The sequence below is a fragment of the Dendrobates tinctorius genome, unplaced genomic scaffold, assembly GCF_039654945.1.
Source record: "Dendrobates tinctorius isolate UK_male_01 unplaced genomic scaffold, ASM3965494v1 ptg000315l, whole genome shotgun sequence".
NCBI lineage: Eukaryota > Metazoa > Chordata > Amphibia > Anura > Dendrobatidae > Dendrobates > Dendrobates tinctorius.
In genome coordinates, this window is record NW_027361982.1 from 1646182 (window position 1) to 1665791 (window position 19610).

General features: G+C 44.3%; 1 long non-coding RNA gene across 1 annotated transcript in view; it reads right to left on the reverse strand.

Moving 5' to 3' along the window:
* Nucleotides 1-19603, reverse strand: part of LOC141073792 (uncharacterized) — a 54122-nt gene extending 34519 nt beyond the window's left edge. The window contains exon 1 of the long non-coding RNA XR_012227064.1: nt 19510-19603. This is a non-coding gene — a long non-coding RNA (uncharacterized lncRNA). The remainder of the gene's footprint in view (nt 1-19509) is intronic.
* Nucleotides 19604-19610: the final 7 nt, after the last annotated feature.

Below are 19610 nucleotides of genomic sequence, written 5' to 3' on the forward strand. Positions count from 1 at the left end.
CGGATGCCCAAGTGGAGTGTGTCCTTTCCAAACAACAGAGAGCCACCCCAGACCCCGAGGCCTGCTAATTATTAACATATAACTGTGATTCTATAATTAGAATATTGGTAACTGGTACCATCCTATATCATTAGATGTAAGCACAGCATATATAACCGCTTAGCATATATAGTGAGAAACACAACTTTGTAATTAATTCCAGCAAGATATTCCAAAAAGAAGGGAAAGATTTTCTGAAACAGTATTAACCAATTTCAATATCAATATCCCACATATAAAACCTTGTGAGAACAGGAAGAGACCCCTCTAAAGCATATAATAAATTATTCATCCATCTCCGGACGACCCCTTAGCATATCTCTCTGGGTCACGTCTCCGGGGGGGGGGGCCCCTCCTTTGTCTCCTCCGTCGGTTCGGGTCCTGTGGTGGCAATCCTCCCTCAGGGTCTCCTGGAGTGTTTGGCCAGTCCGAGACGGCGATCCCCGAAGACGAGATGCCCAGTTGGCCAAGAAAGTCAGGGATGTCTCTGGGATGAGACAGCACAAAGAGTCGGCCCTCCTTCTTCAACTGCAGACGAAAGGGGTACCCCCAGGAGTAGGAGAGTTCGTGAGCTCAAAGGGTATAGAGGACAGGTCTTAGGGCTCTTCGTTTCAGGAGTGTGCGTCGAGAAAGGTCTGCCAATATTTGTATGGGATGTCCCTGGAATGACAGAGGCTCACACAGTCTAGCTTTTGAGAAGATTTCGTCTTTTGCCTTATACTGGTGGATCCGACAAATAACATCCCGCGGTCTCGCTCCCTCTGGCGGTGGAGGGCCCAGGGATCTGTGCGCTCGGTCAAACTCAAGAGGATTATCATCTTCCATATTACGGATGGAGTTCAAAAAGCCCCTTAATGTCATATCCAGGTCTCCTGACCGAATTGACTCTGGTAACCCCCTGATTCTTAAATTATTTCTGCGATCTCTATTCTCAAAATCCTCCATGAGATCTAGTGCAAGTTCAACATGAGACGCCTGGTCTGCAACATGCTTTTCCACTGCGGCTATACGCCTTGAAATGTTGTCAGTGACAGATTTAGTAACCCTGTCATTAAGGTGGCGGACCTCAATTCTGATAGCCGCCGTCTCAGCTTTAAAGGAGGCTTCCAGCCGACTAATAAAACTTTCAAATTCTTCCCTTGAAGGGATAGCGGCAATACGGGCCTTGAAGTCATCCCATACGCCTTCAGGTTGTCCACCCCTATCTGCTGTACCAGAGTGAACTTGTTGGGTATGGATATATTTCTGTGAGGGAGCTTGCGCATCTCTTCTTACAGATAAAGGGATACTAACAGCAGGCTGCATAACGTTGATAGACATGGGAAGTGTATGTGCCTCACATCCCTCACGGGGTGTCCAAGAATTTGCATATGCATTTAATGGCTGGTTATTGATCAAAGGCGCTGGACGGGGGGGCCCAGAAGTGTCAGGCTTATGTATATACCACTCAGTCTGTGGTGATCCCTCTCTGTCCTTAGTTCCTATACTCTGGGTTTCCATTTCAATGTCCTCTCCTGATGGGGATTCCCCTCCCCGCTGCCTTATCTTCCTTCCCTCCATGCTCTCTCCAGCTTCCTCTGTTCTCCTTTACACCCGGAGCTATCTGGGAAGCTGTATCCCCCTGCAGAGGTGCTGTATCATCCCTCTGAGTGGCGCTTAGGATAGGGTTGGTACCTGCTGCCGTCTCAATTAGGTTTTGATCGGGCCTCTGTGCTCCCTGCAGTTGCTCTGACACAGTCTCTGCTGGCCTCTCCGTCCCCACTCATGTGCGCGCCAGGGCCGGTTCCCACGCTGCCTGCGGTCGCCAACTTGGCCGGGGTCAGTCCAGGAGCCTGCTTTCCCGCACTGCGGAGAAAGCGTGTTATATCAGCAGAATGAGCTGCTGCACCAGCCGGGTTCTGCGTGGGCTGTGTTCCCCTCTTCTTAGGTGACATGTGGGTCTCTCTCCAGCGCAGCAGCTGCTTGTTATATGGCCTCAAAGTGGTCCAGAGCAGGAGCCTCTGTTTTCAGCTTCCTCTCTCCTGCATGGCCAGGACACGCCCCCCTAAATGGTGTCACTTTTGGATATTTTCTGCCATATAGACCCCTCAAAGTGACTTCAAATGTGAGGTGGTCCCTAAAAAAAATGGTTTTGTAAATTTTGTTGTAAAAATGAGAAATCGCTTATAACTTCCTAACAAAAAAAATGTTGTTTTCAAAATTGTGCTGATGTAAAGTAGACATGTGGGAAAAGTTATTTATTAACTATTTTGTGTGACATATTTCTCTGTTTTAAGGGCATAAAAAAATCAAAGTTTGAAAATTGCATTTTCAAATTTTCGGCCATATTTACATTTTTTTCATAAATAAGCGGTAGTCATATCAAAGAAATTTTACCACTAACGTGAAGTACAAAATGTCACGAAAAAAAAATCTCAGAATCGCCAAGATCTGTTGAAGCATACCAGAGTTATTACCTCATAAAGGTACAGTGGTCAGAATCGTAAAAACTGGCCCGGTCATTAACGTGCAAACCACCCTCGGGGGTAAAGGGGTTAATAAATAACATTTCCCACATCTCTACTTTACATCAGCACAATTTTGGAACCAACATTTTTTTTGTTAGTAAGGTATAAGGGTTAAACGTTGATCAGCGATTTTTCATTTTTCCAGCAAAATTTGCAAAACCATTTTTTTTAGGAACCACATCACATTTGAAGTCACTTTGAGGGCTATACATGATAGAAGATACCCAAAAGTGACACTATTCTAAAAACTGCCACTTGACTTTTTGAGTACAAAATTTGCTGGAACAATTGGCGGATGCTGTGTTGCGTTTGGAGAGCTCCTGATGTGCCTAAACAATGAAAATACCCCACAAGTGACACCATTTTGGAAACTAGACCCCTCGGGGAACTGATCTAGATGTGTGGTGAGCACATTGAACCCTCAGGAGTTTCACAGAAGTTTATAACGTTGAGCCGTAAAAATAAAAAAAAATCAAATTTTCCTCACAAATATGTTTTAACCCCTTTACCCCCAATCGTGATTTGCACGTTCATGACCGGGCCAATTTTTACAATTCTGGCCACTGTCCCTTTATGAGGTAATAACTCTGAAATGATTCCATGGATACCACAGATGCTGACATTGTTTTCTCGTGACATATTGTACTTCATGTTAGTGGTAAAATTTCATTCAAATAACTTGCGTTTATTTGTGAAAAAAAACGGAAATCTGGCGAAAATTTTGAAAATTTCGCAATTTTCCAACTTTGAATTTTTATGCCCTTAAATCAGAGATATGGCACACAAAAAACTTAATAAATAACATTTCCCATATAAATCAACCATAATTACAATGATTTATAAGCATTCTTCTGACACTGCTGTGACGGGTGTCTTAGGCTATGTGCACACTGCGGAATCACCTGCGGGATTTTCCCCGCGGAACCGCAGGTAAAGTGACCTGTGGTTTTGCTGCAGGTTGGCCTGCGGTTTTGCCCTGTGGTTTCACACCTCTACTATGTTAAAGATGTGAAACCGCAGCGGAATCCGCAGAAACCGTGAGGAAAAAACTGCAGCGTGAGCACTGCGGTTTTGAAAACCCATAGGGTTACATGGTACTGTACCATGTCTGCGGAACTGCTGCAGTTCTGCAGGGCCAAAACCGCACCGAAACCGCAGCAAAAAACGCAGCGTGTGCACATAGCCTTAGTGTTGCTGCTGGAATCAATGTCTCACATAAGCGCCACTGAATCTCCATTAACATTTCCCATATGTTTACTTTACATCAGCACAATTTTGGAATCAAAATTTTTTTTGTTAGGAAGTTATAAGGGTTAAAAGTTGACCAGCGATTTCTCATTTTTGCAACACCATTTTATTTTTACGGACCACATCACATTTGAAGTCACTGTGAGGGGTCTATATGATAGAAAATACCCAAAAGTGACACCATTCTAAAAACTGCACCCCTCAAGATGCTCAAAAAACCACATTCAAGAAGTTTAACCCTTCAGGTGCTTCACAGGAATTTTTTGAATGTTTAAAAAAATGAACATTTAACTTTTTTCACAAAAAAATTACTTCAGAACCAATTTTTTTTCTTTTACCAAGGATAACAGGAGAAATTGGGCTGCAAAAGTTATTGTGCAATTTGTCCTGAGTACGCTGATACCCCACATGTGGGGGTAAACCACTATTTGGGCGCATGGCAGAGTTCGGAAGGGAAGCAGCTCCATTTGACTTTTTGGCTGGAATTGGGATTGGACGCCATGCCGCGTTTGGAATGCCCGATGTGCCTAGTGTATGTAGTGATGTGCCTAGGAAGTAGTGACGTTTTGGAATGCAGACTTTGATGGAATGGTCTGCGGGTGTCATGTTGCCTTTGGAGAGCCCCTGAGGTACCTAAACAGTTGAAACCCCGCCACAAATGACACCATTGACCCCTCAAGGAATGGATTTCTATGCGTTGAGCCATGAAAATAATAAAATCATATTTTCCTCACAAAAATGATATTTTAGCCCCATATTTTGCATTTTCATAAGGGTACGAGGAGAAATTGCACCATACAATTTGTTGTGCAATTTCTCCTCAGTATGCCGATACCCCATATGAAGGAGAAAACTACTGTTTGGGCGCACGGCAGAACTCAGAAAGGAAAGAGCATCATTTGACTTTTTGAGTGTAAAATTTCCTGGAATCATTAGCAGACGTCATGTCCCAATTTGGAGAGTCCCTGATGTACCTAAACAGAGGAAACCACCCACAAGTGACACAATTATGGAAACTAGACCCCTCAAGGAATGTACTTAGATGAGTGGTGAGCACCTTGAACCCCCAGGTGATTCACAGAAAGTCACATATTCCCCACAAAAAATGTTATTTTGGCCCCAAATTTTGCATTTTCAGAAGGGTAACCTGAGAAATTTCCCTATACAGTTTGCTGTGCATTTTCTACTGAGTACATCGATACCCCATATGTGAAATATACTACTTTTGAGGGACAGTAAAAAACTCAGAAGGGAAAAGGCACCATAGTGGAGTTCAGATTTTGCTGGAATGGTGTGAGAGTGCCAAGTCACACTGGCAGAGCCCCTCAGGCGCCTGAACAACAGAAACCGCCTATATGTGAACTTATTTTACAAACTACACTCCCCAATGAATTCATCTAGTGGTGCAGTGATCATATTGACACCACATGTGACTCTCAGAGTTTATACTACTGAGCAGTGAGAAAAGAATAAATTACATTTTTACCACTAAAATGTTGTTCTAGCCCCAAGGGCTAATAGGAATTTTTTTTTTTTACAACAAACTGAGGTCCATTTATTCCTGAGTGCGCCAATACTACATGTAATCGGGAAATAGTTTTCAGGCACAGTGTAAAGCTCAGAAGGCAAGGAGCGCCAGATTTTACTGTTATGGTTTGCAGGTGATATGACCCACTATTAGAGCCCATGAGGTGCCAGAACAGCAGAGCATCCCATAAGTGACCCTATTTTACAAACTACACCTCTCAATAAATTCATCTAGGGGTGCAGTGAGCATATTGACATCACGGGTGTGTCACAGAATTTTATATTGGAGAAAAAAGGATTTAGTTCAGCTCACCCCTCATTGATGCTGCAGCAAGGTCCGAGCAAGGATACGTCTCCACTTGGACGTCTATGAATACTTCATAGATAAAGGAAAGTCCAGCTCAAGGAGTAAAATCCAGAATGGAATGACAGGATTGTCAATCAAAAGATATTCTGACTGTTGTTTAGCAAAAAAACCTTGTTTAACCCCGTCATCAATGATTGATTTACATTTGCTGAGAAAAGGAAATGTAGGAATTACTAAAAAACAGTCAGAATATCTTTTGATTGACAATCCTGTCATTCCAATTCTACATGCACTACCTAAAACACATAAGAATGTATTTCCCCCTCCCAAACGCCCAATAGTGGCAGGCATAGGTTCAATGAATGAACGTCTGGGTCAGTGGTTGGATTCAGTTCTCCAGCCTTTAGTGCATCGTATTCTAGGGTTTGTAAAAGATACAAAAGACGTCTTAGGTATTTTTCACAATGTTTTCTTGGCACACTAATTGGACATGGCTTACATGTGATGTAGTTCCCTATACAGGTATATTCCCCATAACATTGCAATGTCAGCAGTACGTTATCATCTATGCAAATATAGTTCATATTGTATGGAACTACAGAACTACATTGTTGCGGTGTTACAATTTTTGCTGCCCCACAATTACTTCTTATTCAATGAGAAATTCTATTTACAGAATAGTGGTGTGTCGATGGGGGCCAAGTTTTCCCCATCGGTCGCTAACTTGGTGATGGCATGGTGGGAGGAGCTGTTTATTTTTTATGTAAATAATCCTTTCTTGGAAAACATTGAATGGTATACAAGATACATAGATGACCTGCTCATCATATGGAAGGGTGACGTCTGCCTCATTCCTCTTTTTATTGATTATATTAATGTTAATCAATTTAATTTGAAATTCACACATAGTTTTGATAGGTCTACAATTTTTTTTTAGATCTTGTGGTAAAGAGGACCCAAGACAGGGTACTCAGAAGGAAGCGAAGAAATATGAAGCAAAACTTCTTTCCTGCATGCTGACCAACGCAAGAAGCCTGACCAATAAGACTGAAGATCTGGAGTTGGTAATGTTCGAGGAAAAATACGACATAGTAGGAATAACTGAGACATGGTTAGACGACAGCTATGACTGGGCGGCAAACTTGCAAGGATATGATTTGTTTAGTACTTGCAAGGATATGATTTGTTTAGGAGGGATCGTAAAAAAAGGAAAGGGGGTGGAGTCTGTCTATATATAAAGCCCACACTAAGAGAAGATATACAAGAGGGAAATGAAGAGGTGGAGTCTCTATGGGTGGAGATACAAGGAGGGAAAAGTAAAAATCCTCATAGGGGTTTGTTATAAGCCACCAAATATAACAGAAGCCACTGAAAATGTATTATTGAAACAAATAGACAAAGCAGCAAATCACAATGAGGTGATTATTATGGGGGACTTCAACTACCCCGACATAGACTGGGACACTGAAACCTGCGTATCTCAGAAAGGAAACCAATTTCTGTCAGTGACCAAGGATAATTATCTGTCACAACTTGTGCAGGGCCCAACTAGAGGGACAGCCCTTCTGGACTTAATTTTAAGCAACAGGCCAGATAGAATAACAGAAGTACGAGTCGATGGGCACCTAGGGAACAGTGACCACAATATAATACAATTCCACTTGTCCTTCAGTAAGGTGCCCTGGAAGGGGGTTACAAAAACGCTGAATTTCAGGAAAGCAAAGTTTGATCAGCTTAGAGAAGACATTCTCTGAATTGATTGGGACAATGTCCTCAAAAATAGGAGCACAGAAAATAAATGGGAAATATTTTAATCCGTTTTACACACCCACTGCGAGCTAGCCATACCGTACAGAAATAAAAAGGCTAGGAACAGTGTTGAGGTAGGGCTATAATTAACCCTTCACGGTTGAGCCAGTGATTTCCAAATTAGTTCACAGGGCGTTGCTAGCAACTGGGAATGACCACACGGAGACGGGGGTCTCTGTACGGGAGGATCGAGGCAGATCACTGAGCCCCTTTACTGAATCTCACATTACATAGCATTCTGCTTAATTATGCAAAGTATACCGCTACCAATAGAATCGTAATACATTTAAGCCAATAGTATTGCAAGAAAATCGAAATATGTCCCCAGCTGCGTGACGTAGAATATAGAACAATAGCACATTCTTTTAGGGTCTCATCTCATATCTCATACAAGCTGGAACAGTCTGGTTTCATAACAGCCGTGAACTTTCATCTAGTTAAGTTACAAAATTTAACTCGTAAACAACAAAATGGCGTCGCAAGCACAAAAATGGATCCCGAAGAACAAGATGTCCCGTACATCTGAATACTGTACTTCACAATTCCCCCCTAGATAAATTTTGTTAACACATGCAGCATCAGAGGTGCTATCCCAAGCTAACAGCTTGAGGGGTACTGGTCTTCACATGACTGATGCCGTGTTACCAGTCATGGCTGTCGCGGCGCACCCGTCCCCCCTGTATACTGCAGTTCACGAATAACAATTTTTGATGACGGTGGTGGAGATCTTTTGTAGGTAGCCATGTGCTTGGCTTCAACATCTTCATCAAGTAGCCTTTTAAGATTGGTGCAGAGAAGAGCAGGGGCAACGACACCTTTGGTATCATCATTATCTGGCTTAGGCTAGTTTCACACTTGCTTTTTTTTGCAGCGCGTTTTTCCCGCAAAAAAACGCATTGAAAAAACGCATACATAAGTATACAACTGCTGCGTTTTTTTCAAGCATTTTTATGAGCATGCATGAAAAAAACGCAGCGTTTTTATGCGTTTGTATGCGTTTTTAGTGCGTTTTTACCGCGTTTGCGTTTTTTTCCAACATTTTTAGGTGGCCCCTCACACTACCCAAACCATGACTTTACTAACCCTAACCCTGACCCTAACCCTAACCCTGACCCTAACCCTTAACCAAATCATACTTAACCCTAACCCAAACCCTAAACCCTAACTAACCCTAACCCTGACCCTAACCCTAACCCTGACCCTAACCCTGACCCTAACCCTTAACAAAACCATACTTAACCCTAACCCTGACCCTAACCCTAACCCTGACCCTAACCCTTAACCAAACCATACTTAACCCTAATCCTGACCCTAACCCTGACCCTAACCCTGACCCTAACCCTGACCCTAACCCTGACCCTTAACAAAACCATACTTAACCCTAACCCTGACCCTAACCCTGACCCTTAACCAAACCATACTTAACCCTAATCCTGACCCTAACCCTGACCCTAACCCTAACCCTGACCCTAACCCTTAACAAAAACATACTTAACCCTAATCCTGACCCTAACCCTGACCCTAATCCTTAACAAAACCATACTTAACCCTAACCCTGACCCTAACCCTAACCCTGACCCTAACCCTGACCCTAACCCTTAACAAAACCATACTTAACCCTAATCCTGACCCTAACCCTAATCCTTAACAAAACCATACTTAACCCTAATCCTGACCCTAATCCTGACCCTAACCCTGACCCTAATCCTTAACAAAACCATACTTAACCCTAATCCTGACCCTAACCCTGACCCTAACCCTGACCCTAACCCTAACACTGACCCTAACCCTTAACAAAACCATACTTAACCCTAATCCTGACCCTAACCCTGACCCTAACCCTTAACCAAACCATACTTAACCCTAACCCTGACCCAAACCCCAACCCTAACCCTGACCCTGACCATAACCCTAACCCTAAACCCCCTTAACTAACCCTAACTCTAACCCAAACCCCTAAATTCCATGGTTAAAAAAAAACGCATATGCAAAAAAACGCATACATGAGCATGCCAGTGCGCACATATGCGCATCCATAGGCTATAATGGCCATTTTTAGCGCAAAACGTGCGCATATGTGCGCATGCGCTTTTTTGCAGGGCCAAAAAATGCAACATGCTGCGTCTGGAAAATACCAACGCACACCCCAAAAAAACGCAGCGCATGAAAATCGCATACATGCGCTTACCAGCGCGCAGGTATGCGCACCCATGTTAAATATAGGGGAAAAAACGCATGCGCAGGTATGCGTTTTTTTCCAGCGCTAAAAAACGCAAATGTGAAACCAGCCTTAGTGCAGACTTTCCTAATACATACAGAAATACACCAAATAACAAGTTTTAGTATCACATATACAACAAGGATACAGGCAGCAATGTGTAACAAGCTTTGTAAGATCCCAGCTATCCAGCCCCCAATTCCCTTAAATCAATTGGCTGGATTAAAAAGGAGAAAGTATCTGTAGAGATGAATCTGTGCTGCACTTTATGTATATGCTCAGTAGTGACCGCTGCTGTGGGGTCATAATGGAGATGAATCTGTGCTGCACTTTATGTACATTCTCAGTAGTGACCAGTGCTGTGGGGTCGGAGTGGAGATGAATCTGTGCTGCACTTTATGTACATGCTCAGTAGTGACCGATGCTGTGGGGTCGGAGTGGAGATGAATCTGTGCTGCACTTTATGTACATGCTCTGTAGTGACTGGTGCTATGGAGTCAGGGTAATCAGGGCTGTGGAGTCGGAGTCGTGGAGTCGGTGCTCATTTTGGTGGAGTCGGAGTTGGAGTCGGTATAAAATGGACCGACTCCGACTCCTAAAATATATAATAAATTGGGTACAGTAATTCAATGCAGAATATGCTGAATATTTTTTCATAGGAGTTTGGGAAAGTTATGAAATGTCCTATAAATGGCTGTTATATTCCTGATCTAAGGCTACATTCACACACAGCGTTTTTCCTGTGTTTTTTGAGGATACGTTTTTCAGCTGCAAAAGCTGATCATCTTTTTAAAAAACTGCATCACCTGAAAGGTTTTTGAGCTCATAGATAATGTTTTCAATAGCAAAAGCAGATTAGAAATCTGCTCTATCCATTTATCCATATCTGTCTATCCATATCGTATCTGTACCAAAAAGAATGAAAACCGGGTAGTACACCAATATATATTCTGTTCTATCTAAATATCTTGATTATTGGATCATAAAAATGATTAAATGTCTGAGGTTCACATTGTACTACAATACATTTTTCACTTAAATATAAGCAATATGTGTGGGAGTCGGAGTCGGAGTCGTGGAGTCGGAGTCGGTGTAAGGGAAATTGAGGAGTCGGAGTCGCAGGTTTGGCTTACCGACTCCACAGCCCTGAGGGTAATTGAGGAATCAGAGGTTACTGTATATAGATGGGCTGATAGGCGTAATGTACTGTAGCATGGTGCTATATACAAAGAGCTGAGAGGAGTGATATACTGCAGGATAAGGATAAGAGGAGTGATGTGTATCACCAACCAATCACGAAGCATCTTTCATTTCACCAGATGTTTAAAAGAAGCTGAGCTGTGATTGGTTGCTATGAGCAACAGTTTTCCCACACCACAACAACATCTCAGCAGACACTGACCGGGTGGGAGAAATCTAGCATCCCCAGGAACATAAGCCCCCAGCCATTGTCTGCCACCCAGAAAGGAGCAGAGAGCACATGACAGAAATGAATCACCCCCTCACGTGCCCATATCCCCATCACACATCCTCCTTCCCATAGGCACATCTTCCCTCTTAAGGGGATCTCCGATATGGAAGTTAGGGCAAATCCCTCAGCGCTCTGATTCTGACCCAAGGCTTCTAATAAAGGGATTGTTACGTGTTACAGAACCACTCAGCACCCAGAATATGTTGTGCAGTTATATGTATGTATAATAGGTTCCATGTGAGATGCATGTCCCTAATGCATCAGTTCACAGGCTGCGCCCCTGGGCAGAGGGGACACGATATTCTCCTTTTGTTCGCCCTCCCCCCACCTTTGTAATTCCCACAGTAAACATCGGCAGGCTCCGGCCACCTGCGGCTTTTGTAATGTATGTCTGGCCTGCTGCTTTTCTATTGGCCGGCCCTCTGTATCTGTGTGATATATTCTGTGTCCTGTGAGTAAAGTGTTGTCAGACTGGAAATACATGGAGAAGCAGTGATCTTTTATATGCGCCCATGTAACCAAGGAATTCCAGCCAGCGTCATTCACTCAGACTCCAGCCAACGCAGAGCGGACCTCTGAAAACACGGGGTGGTACTGAAAGAGGTACCCCAGCTTGGTAGACCCCGTTACAACGTAGATCTGGGAATTTATTCTGGCGAAATATAGGCTGAACTGGATGGACAAATGTCTTTTTTCGACCTTGCTAACTATGTTACTTTTGTAAAAGAAGAAAAGAGATGCGGCACTCACCCAGATTTGCAGTGCAGTGTTTCTTTATTCAACCATTAAAGGTCACACAATAAAGGTTGGGCAGATAACATGAGGCATGTGGGTAAAAAAGACGGACGACTGCCGTTTCGCGTACACAGACGCTTCAACAGGTCCAGGTGTGTAATTACGTGATGTCATTTCCTTAAATAGGTCTATGGCTAACAACAGGTGAACATTTAAAAAAGCATGAATGGACATTTTCAATTAAAAACAAGTAACATAATTACATCTTTATGCTGACTGCAGGAACAATCACAACAAGAATTTTTTTCAAAAGGAGTGTATAAAGATCCTTACAAACAATTTTTTTCTTTACAGAAATTTTTTTTCTTGTTTACAAAATTTTTTAACAAAAAAATTTTTTTTACAAAAATTTATTTTCTCTCTTTACAAAAAAATGGACAGATCCAACCTATCATTCAGTCCTAAAGGACCGTGCGCTTTAGATTTAATTATCCATCTGGCTTCGTGTCTCATCAACAATTTATTATGATTACCACCTTGTGGTGGAAATTTTACAATTTCTAAACCAGCAAAGCGTAATAATTCAGGGTTGGAATTGTGTTTTTCTTGCATATGTTTTATTATCGTATATACTCGAATATAAGTCGAGATTTTCAGCCCAAAAAATTGGGCTGAAAGTCCCCCTCTCGTCTTATATTCGAGTCATATACAAAGGGGGTCGGAGGGGGCGGACGTGTCAGGTCATACTTAGCCGTCCTGACGCTGTGTCTTGAGCCCCCAGCTTCTCCCCATGCTCTCTCTTCCTGCCTTCAGCGGTCACGTGGTGCTGCTCATTAAAACCCATGAATATGCGCATATTCATGAGTTTTAATGAGCGGTACCACATGACCTTTGAAGGCAGGAAGAGAGAGCGTGGAGAAACTGGGGGCTCAAGACACAGCGTCAGGACGGGTAAGTATAGCGATACTCACCTGTCCTGCGTCCATGGCTGCTTGCTGCTGTCTGTCATCGGTCAGTGACTTCAGACAGCAGAGGGCGCGGTGACGTGGTTAGTGCGCGCCGCGCCCCCTGCAGTCTGAACGTCACTGACTGATGACGTGGCAGATAGCGGTGAGCAGCCATGGACGCAGGACAGGTGAGAATCTGACACCCAGCGACGGAGAGGTGAGTATGTCATTTTTTTATTTTTACATGCAGCAGCAGCATGGGGGCAGCATATGGGGGAACAATCTATGGAGCTTCTTATGGGGGCAGCATATGGGGGAACAATCTATGGAGCTTCTTATGGGGGCAGCATATGGGGGAATAAATATATGGAGCTTCTTCTGAGGACACCATATGGGGGAATAATCTATGGAGCATTTCCCACCCTAGACTTATACTCGAGTCAATAAGTTCTCCCAGTTTTTTGTGGCAAAATTAGGGGGGGTCGACTTATACTCGGATCGACTTATACTCGAGTATATACGGTAAGCGCAAAGACCCTTTTCCTGTACTAATCGAATGATAATGTTCACGGAATCTTGTTGCAAGTGGTCTAATAGTCTTTCCTATGTAAAAAAATAAACAAGGACAAAACAAAATATATACCACAAATTTACTTTTACAAGAAATAAAATCTTTTACTCTATGCTGAACGGGTCCGATTTTTAGAGGATTGGAAGTCATATATGACAGTAATTACAGTTACCGCATTTAAAGTTCCCTTTTGGTGAATTTTTTTGTAACCAGTTTTTATCAAGAGGTAACAAACGATTATGAACTATAAGATCAGCTATATTAGTGCGTTTATATGCAAATTGCGGAGCCATTGTACAGATTTCCTGCTAATCTTTATCAGAGCGCAAAACATGCCAATTTTTTCTGATGGCTGTGTGTATAACCATATCAATGGAACTATGTTTAAAGCTAAAGAAAAATCTCTTTTGTGGATTTATTTCACTATGTATTTGTTTTTTATGGCGTTTAGTGACCCTCTTTAATAAATCGCTTTGAGATATAGCTTTAACCCGTTCATGAGCTTCATTCAGAACACCAATGGGATAACCTCTCCTCAATTTGTTTATTACAGATATCATCGTTATTGTTCAGTTTCCTTAATCTAACCATCTGACTAAAAGGAAGCCCTTTTTTAGTGTGCATGGGATGTGCACTATTAAAATGTAAGAGTGAATTAATCGCGGTTGGTTTTCTATGTACCCTGGTGATCATATTACCATCGACAATATCGATTTTTACAGCCAAAAATTCTATATTTTTTTGTCCAAAGCAGGAGGTAAATCGCATGTTATCCACATTGATTTCGTTTAGGTATTTAACGAAATTATCAAAATCATTCTGAGAACCATCCCATATGATGAAAATATCATCCACAAATCTCAGGAAGATGCGGATGTGTTTTAAAAAAGGATTGGAAATATTTGTAATATATTTTTCTTCAAATGCTGCTAGAAACAAATTATCAAAAACACATGCTACGGGCGTCCCCATAGCAGTACCGGTTTTCTGAAGATACCATTGGTTCAGAAATTTAAATGCATTATGAGATAATACAAAGTCCAATACATCTAAAATAAACGCAATCCAATCAGAACTCGTCAGAATTCATCAAAATTTTTTGAATAGCTTCAATAGCATTTTTTTGAGGAATCCGTGTATAAAAGGTTCACTACATCAATTGTGGTTAAAGAAAAACTTCACTGCCAATCAAAGTTTTTTAAAATGGAGATAAAATCCCCTGAATCTTTTACATAGGAAGGAATCTGAGAAAGTAATGGTTTAAGGAGCCAGTCTAAATATTGTGATAACGGCTCTGTCAATGAATTAATGCCCGATATTATGGGGCGACCCGGGGGTTGCATAATAGACTTATGAATCTTTGGAATGCTGTACCAATGAGCAATCTCTAGGAAATCAGGCATCAAATTTTCAGCTTTTTTTGATAAAACGCCATTTTCAACATTTTTTCTCAAAAAGTTCTCAATTTGTTTTTAAATCTTTCTGTCCGATTTCAATCCTAAGGGACATAGGTCGATCTATCCTCCAATTGGGACAAAGCTTCCTTTACGTAATAATCCCTGTCTAACGATATTTCCTCCTTTATCCGCTTTGCGGATTACTACATCATCCCACTTTTGTATATCACATAAAGCCTTCAACTCTTTACCCAGCAAATTTTTTCTAGGTGTATCTTAATAAACAGCTTCCACATCTTTTATTACTAAATCCTGAAATAAATCGATGACATTACCTGGAGAAATTGGCGGCATGTAATTAGATTTTACCCCTCCTATAAAAGGTTCTACAGAGATTAAATTGGTGTTGCTCACTGACTCATTACTCACTGACGGATCAGCTATGCTCATCAGAGTAACAATATCATTAACATCTATTAATTACGTCAGATGACTGAAACATGAAGCCTAAAGGCCCCGTCATACTAAGCGACTTACCAGCGATCCCGACACCGATATCAAGTTGTCAGGATCGCTGGTAAGTCGCTATGTGATCGCTGGTGAGCTGTCACACAGACAGCTTCACCAGCGATCAGCACAGCGATGCCGAGCGCCCGGCATCGCTTGCCATCGCTGTAGAAAATAGAATCAAAATAAAAAATATAGTTATTCTCACCTTCCGATGTCCCGTTCAGCCATCCTGCCTCTCTCCACGCTCCGGTCCCAGTGATCCTTTGCACGAATGACCGCGAGATGTCACGGTCTTGAGGGATAACAAAGTCTCGCGGTCATTTGTGCAAAGGATCACTGGGACCGGAGCGTGGAGAGAGGCGGGATGGCTGAATGGGACATCGGAAGGTGAGAATAACTATATTTTTTATTTTTTTTATTATTTTTTTACACCTGATCGCTGGTCTCCCGCCTGTCACACACAGCGATGCGTGCTGGCCAGCGGGAGACCAGCGACAAAAGAAATGTCCAGAGATTTCTTGCAGCGATCAGCGATACCGGCAGGGGGGCTGATCGCTGTCACACACAGCGATCTCGCTGGTGAGATCGCTGTTACGTCACAAAAGTTGTGACTCAGCAGCGATCTCGCTACCGAGATCGCTTAGTGAGACGGGGCCTTAAGGTTCCTATAGTAACAGGATTCTCCTTAATCTGATCACTATTGACTTTGTTCTCATTGACATTAACAAAAGATTTATGTAAATGTAACTTTCTAATTGAATTAAAAAGCTCAATTTTAAAGTCCGTTAAATCGAAAGGTTCAGGTAACTATGTTACTGTTACTATGACACACAGCTACGGCAGGACAAAGACATCAGGCTCCCTTCAGCAGGCTCCCATGAATATGGATCCCCAGATTGCTTTGCAGGTGGGAGTGAGGGGTAATCACACTGGAAGTGACTGACAGCAAAATTTAAATAGTTAATTAGCAGCAAACAGAGCATGTTCCGGTCACTACTGTTATAGCAAGATGTCAGCTGTGAACCATATTATAATCCTGAATACATACAGGTTTACGTATAGTCATTCACAAACAGAAATTTGGCTGCTACTTTCCAGGTAAATTGATGTCGTTATGACGACTTTTCTTATCCCAGAATTTTACAGACAGCAAGTCCCCAAAGCAAAAGCCACAGATATTCAGAGCCTACAATATTTAATTGACCAGGGAAGGTTTTTTTTGGCTACAGCATACGGTCCGCTGAGCAGAGTGATTATGGGTTTGTTGGATAAGTCCCAGAAAGCCTTGGCCCCATTTAACTATTCTTGCTTCTCCAGTTTTTGGGAGTAATTTGCTATTTTTTAGTGGCTATAGTATTGCTGCCTTATTCTTTCAGGGTTGTCCACCATTCGGACAATCTCCATAATCCCCCACGGAAACTGGTAAAGCCCCCTTTCAGCGCCACTACAGCACAGATGGATCTGAAGCGACTTTGTGTCATGTGAGCCCTGGAGCCAATCAGCTTCTGCTTTCCTCTAATTTCCTTCAGACAAAACCGACATCCGGAGGGAGTGAGAACCGCTGCTACTGCTCTCCGACATGCTGAGGGGGTGAGAACCACGGCTACTGCTCTCTGACATCCGGAAGGGGTGAGAACCGCTGCTGCTGCTCTCTGATGTCCAAAGGGGGTGAGAAGTACTACTCTTGCTCTCTGACATCCGGAGGGAAGGAAAACTGCTGCTACTGCACTCCGGTATCTGAAGGGGTAAGACTGCTCCAACAACCGGAGCGGGTGAGAAGCTGAACCACTTCTAATGCTCTCTGACATGCAGAGAGGATGGGAATCGCTACTGCTGCTCTCCGACATTCGGAGGGGGTGAAATCCACTGCTGTTGCTCTCTGATATATGGAGGGGGGTGAGAGCCACTGCTGCTGCTCTCTGACATCCGGAGGGGGTGAGAACCACTGCTACTGCTCTCTGACATCCGGAGGGGGTGAGAACCACTGCTGCTGCTCTCTGACATCCGGAGGGGGTGAGAACCACTGCTGCTGCTCTCTGACATCCGGAGGGGGTGAGAACCACTGCTACTGCTCTCTGACATCTGGAGGGGGTGAGAACCACTGCTACTGCTCTCTGACATCTGGAGGGGGTGAGAACCACTGCTACTGCTCTCTGACATCCGGAGGGGGTGAGAACCACTGCTACTGCTCTCTGACATCCGGAGGGGGTGAGAACCACTGCTACTGCTCTCTGACATCCGGAGGGGGTGAGAACCACTGCTACTGCTCTCTGACATCCGGAGGGGGTGAGAACCACTGCTACTGCTCTCTGACATCCGGAGGGGGTGAGAACCACTGCTGCTGTTCTCTGACATCCGGAGGGGGTGAGAACCACTGCTGTTCTCTGACATCCGGAGGGGGTGAGAACCACTGCTGCTCTCTGACATCCGGAGGGGGTGAGAACCACTGCTGCTCTCTGACATCCGGAGGGGGTCAGAACCACTGCTGCTGCTCTCTGACATCTGGAGGGGGTGAGAACCACTGCTACTTCTCTCTGACATCCGGAGGGTGTGAGAACCACTGCTGCTGTTCTCTGACATCCGGAGGGGATGAGAACCACTGCTGCTGCTCTCTGACATCTGGAGGGGGTGAGAACCACTGCTGCTCTCTGACATCCGGAGGGGGTGAGAACCACTGCTGCTGCTCTCTGACATCCGGAGGGGGTGAGAACCACTGCTGCTGCTCTCCGACATCCGGAGGGGGTGAGATCCACTGCTGCTCCTCTCTGACATCCGGAGGGGGTGAGAACCACTGCTGCTGCTCTCTGACATCCGGAGGGGGTGAGAACCACTGCTGCTCTCTGACATCCGGAGGGGGTGAGAACCACTGCTGCTGCTCTCTGACATCTGGAGGGGGTGAGAACCACTGCTGCTGTTCTCTGACATCCGGAGGAGATGAGAACCACTGCTGCTGCTCTCTGACATCCGGAGGGGGTGAGAACCACTGCTGCTGCTCTCTGACATCCGGAGGGGGTGAGAACCACTGCTGCTGCTCTCTGACATCCGGAGGGGGTGAGAACCACTGCTGCTGTTCTCTGACATCCGGAGGGGGTGAGAACCACTGCTACTGCTCTCTGACATCCGGAGGGTGTGAGAACCACTGCTGCTGTTCTCTGACATCCGGAGGGGATGAGAACCACTGCTGCTGCTCTCTGACATCTGGAGGGGGTGAGAACCACTGCTGCTGTTCTCTGACATCCGGAGGGGGTGAGAACCACTGCTGCTGTTCTCTGACATCTGGAGGGGATGAGAACCACTGCTGCTGTTCTCTGACATCCGGAGGGGATGAGAACCACTGCTGCTGCTCTCTGACATCCGGAGAGAGTGAGAACCATTGCTGCTGCTCTCCGACATCCAGAGGGGGTGAGATCCACTGCTGCTGCTCTCTGGCATCCGGAGGGGGTGAGAACCACTGCTGCTGCTCTCTGGCATCCGGAGGGGGTGAGAACCACTGCTGCTGCTCTCTGACATCCGGAGGGGGTGAGAACCACTGCTGCTGCTCTCCAACAGCCAGAGGGGGTGAGATCCACTGCTGCTCCTCTCTGACATCCGGAGGGGGTGAGAACTGCTGCTCTCTGACATCCGGAGGGGGTGAGAACCACTGCTGCTGCTCTCTGACATCCGGAGGGGGTGAGAACCACTGCTGCTGCTCTCTGACTTCTTCCGAATGTCACTTACATCCTAAAGAAGTGATAACTTGGGGCCCTTATATTTTTCTACATTGAAATCCATGGTGTCTGGGTGTGTAAGAGTCCAGTGCGCGGGCCACTAGTCACTGATGGCTATCTCAGCTCAGCCATACAGGGAAGACTGTCAGTCAGTAGTAATCCTGCCCACCGGACTCTTACGCATCCAGACACCAGCAATTTTATTGAACATTTTCTCACAAAACTACATATCTGTGTTCTGCACTGTGTCCCGCAGGTCAGATGCAGATGCCATTTGACCCCTCACTGCTACCCAATTTCTAAATTTTTTTTAACTACTTAAAAAACTGTTCCGAATCATTCGGAGATCTATAATGTTCTGACTCCGATGATGGAGCCGCACGAGGGCTCAGTTATCACGTGATCAGCTGTGGGGTCCAGTGGGACAAAATTTGTGACTTTTTTATACTCATTACATTATTTTGAACCTGCGAACACACAATTCAAGATGATCACTGACAGACCGCAGTCCGGTACCTGCCGCCTCCGCCTCCGTCACCTCATGACTCTGCTGCAGCGCTGCTACAGCGCCTCAGGCTGGAGTCACGTGTCCACTCAGATGTGTTTCCCGCTCTTCT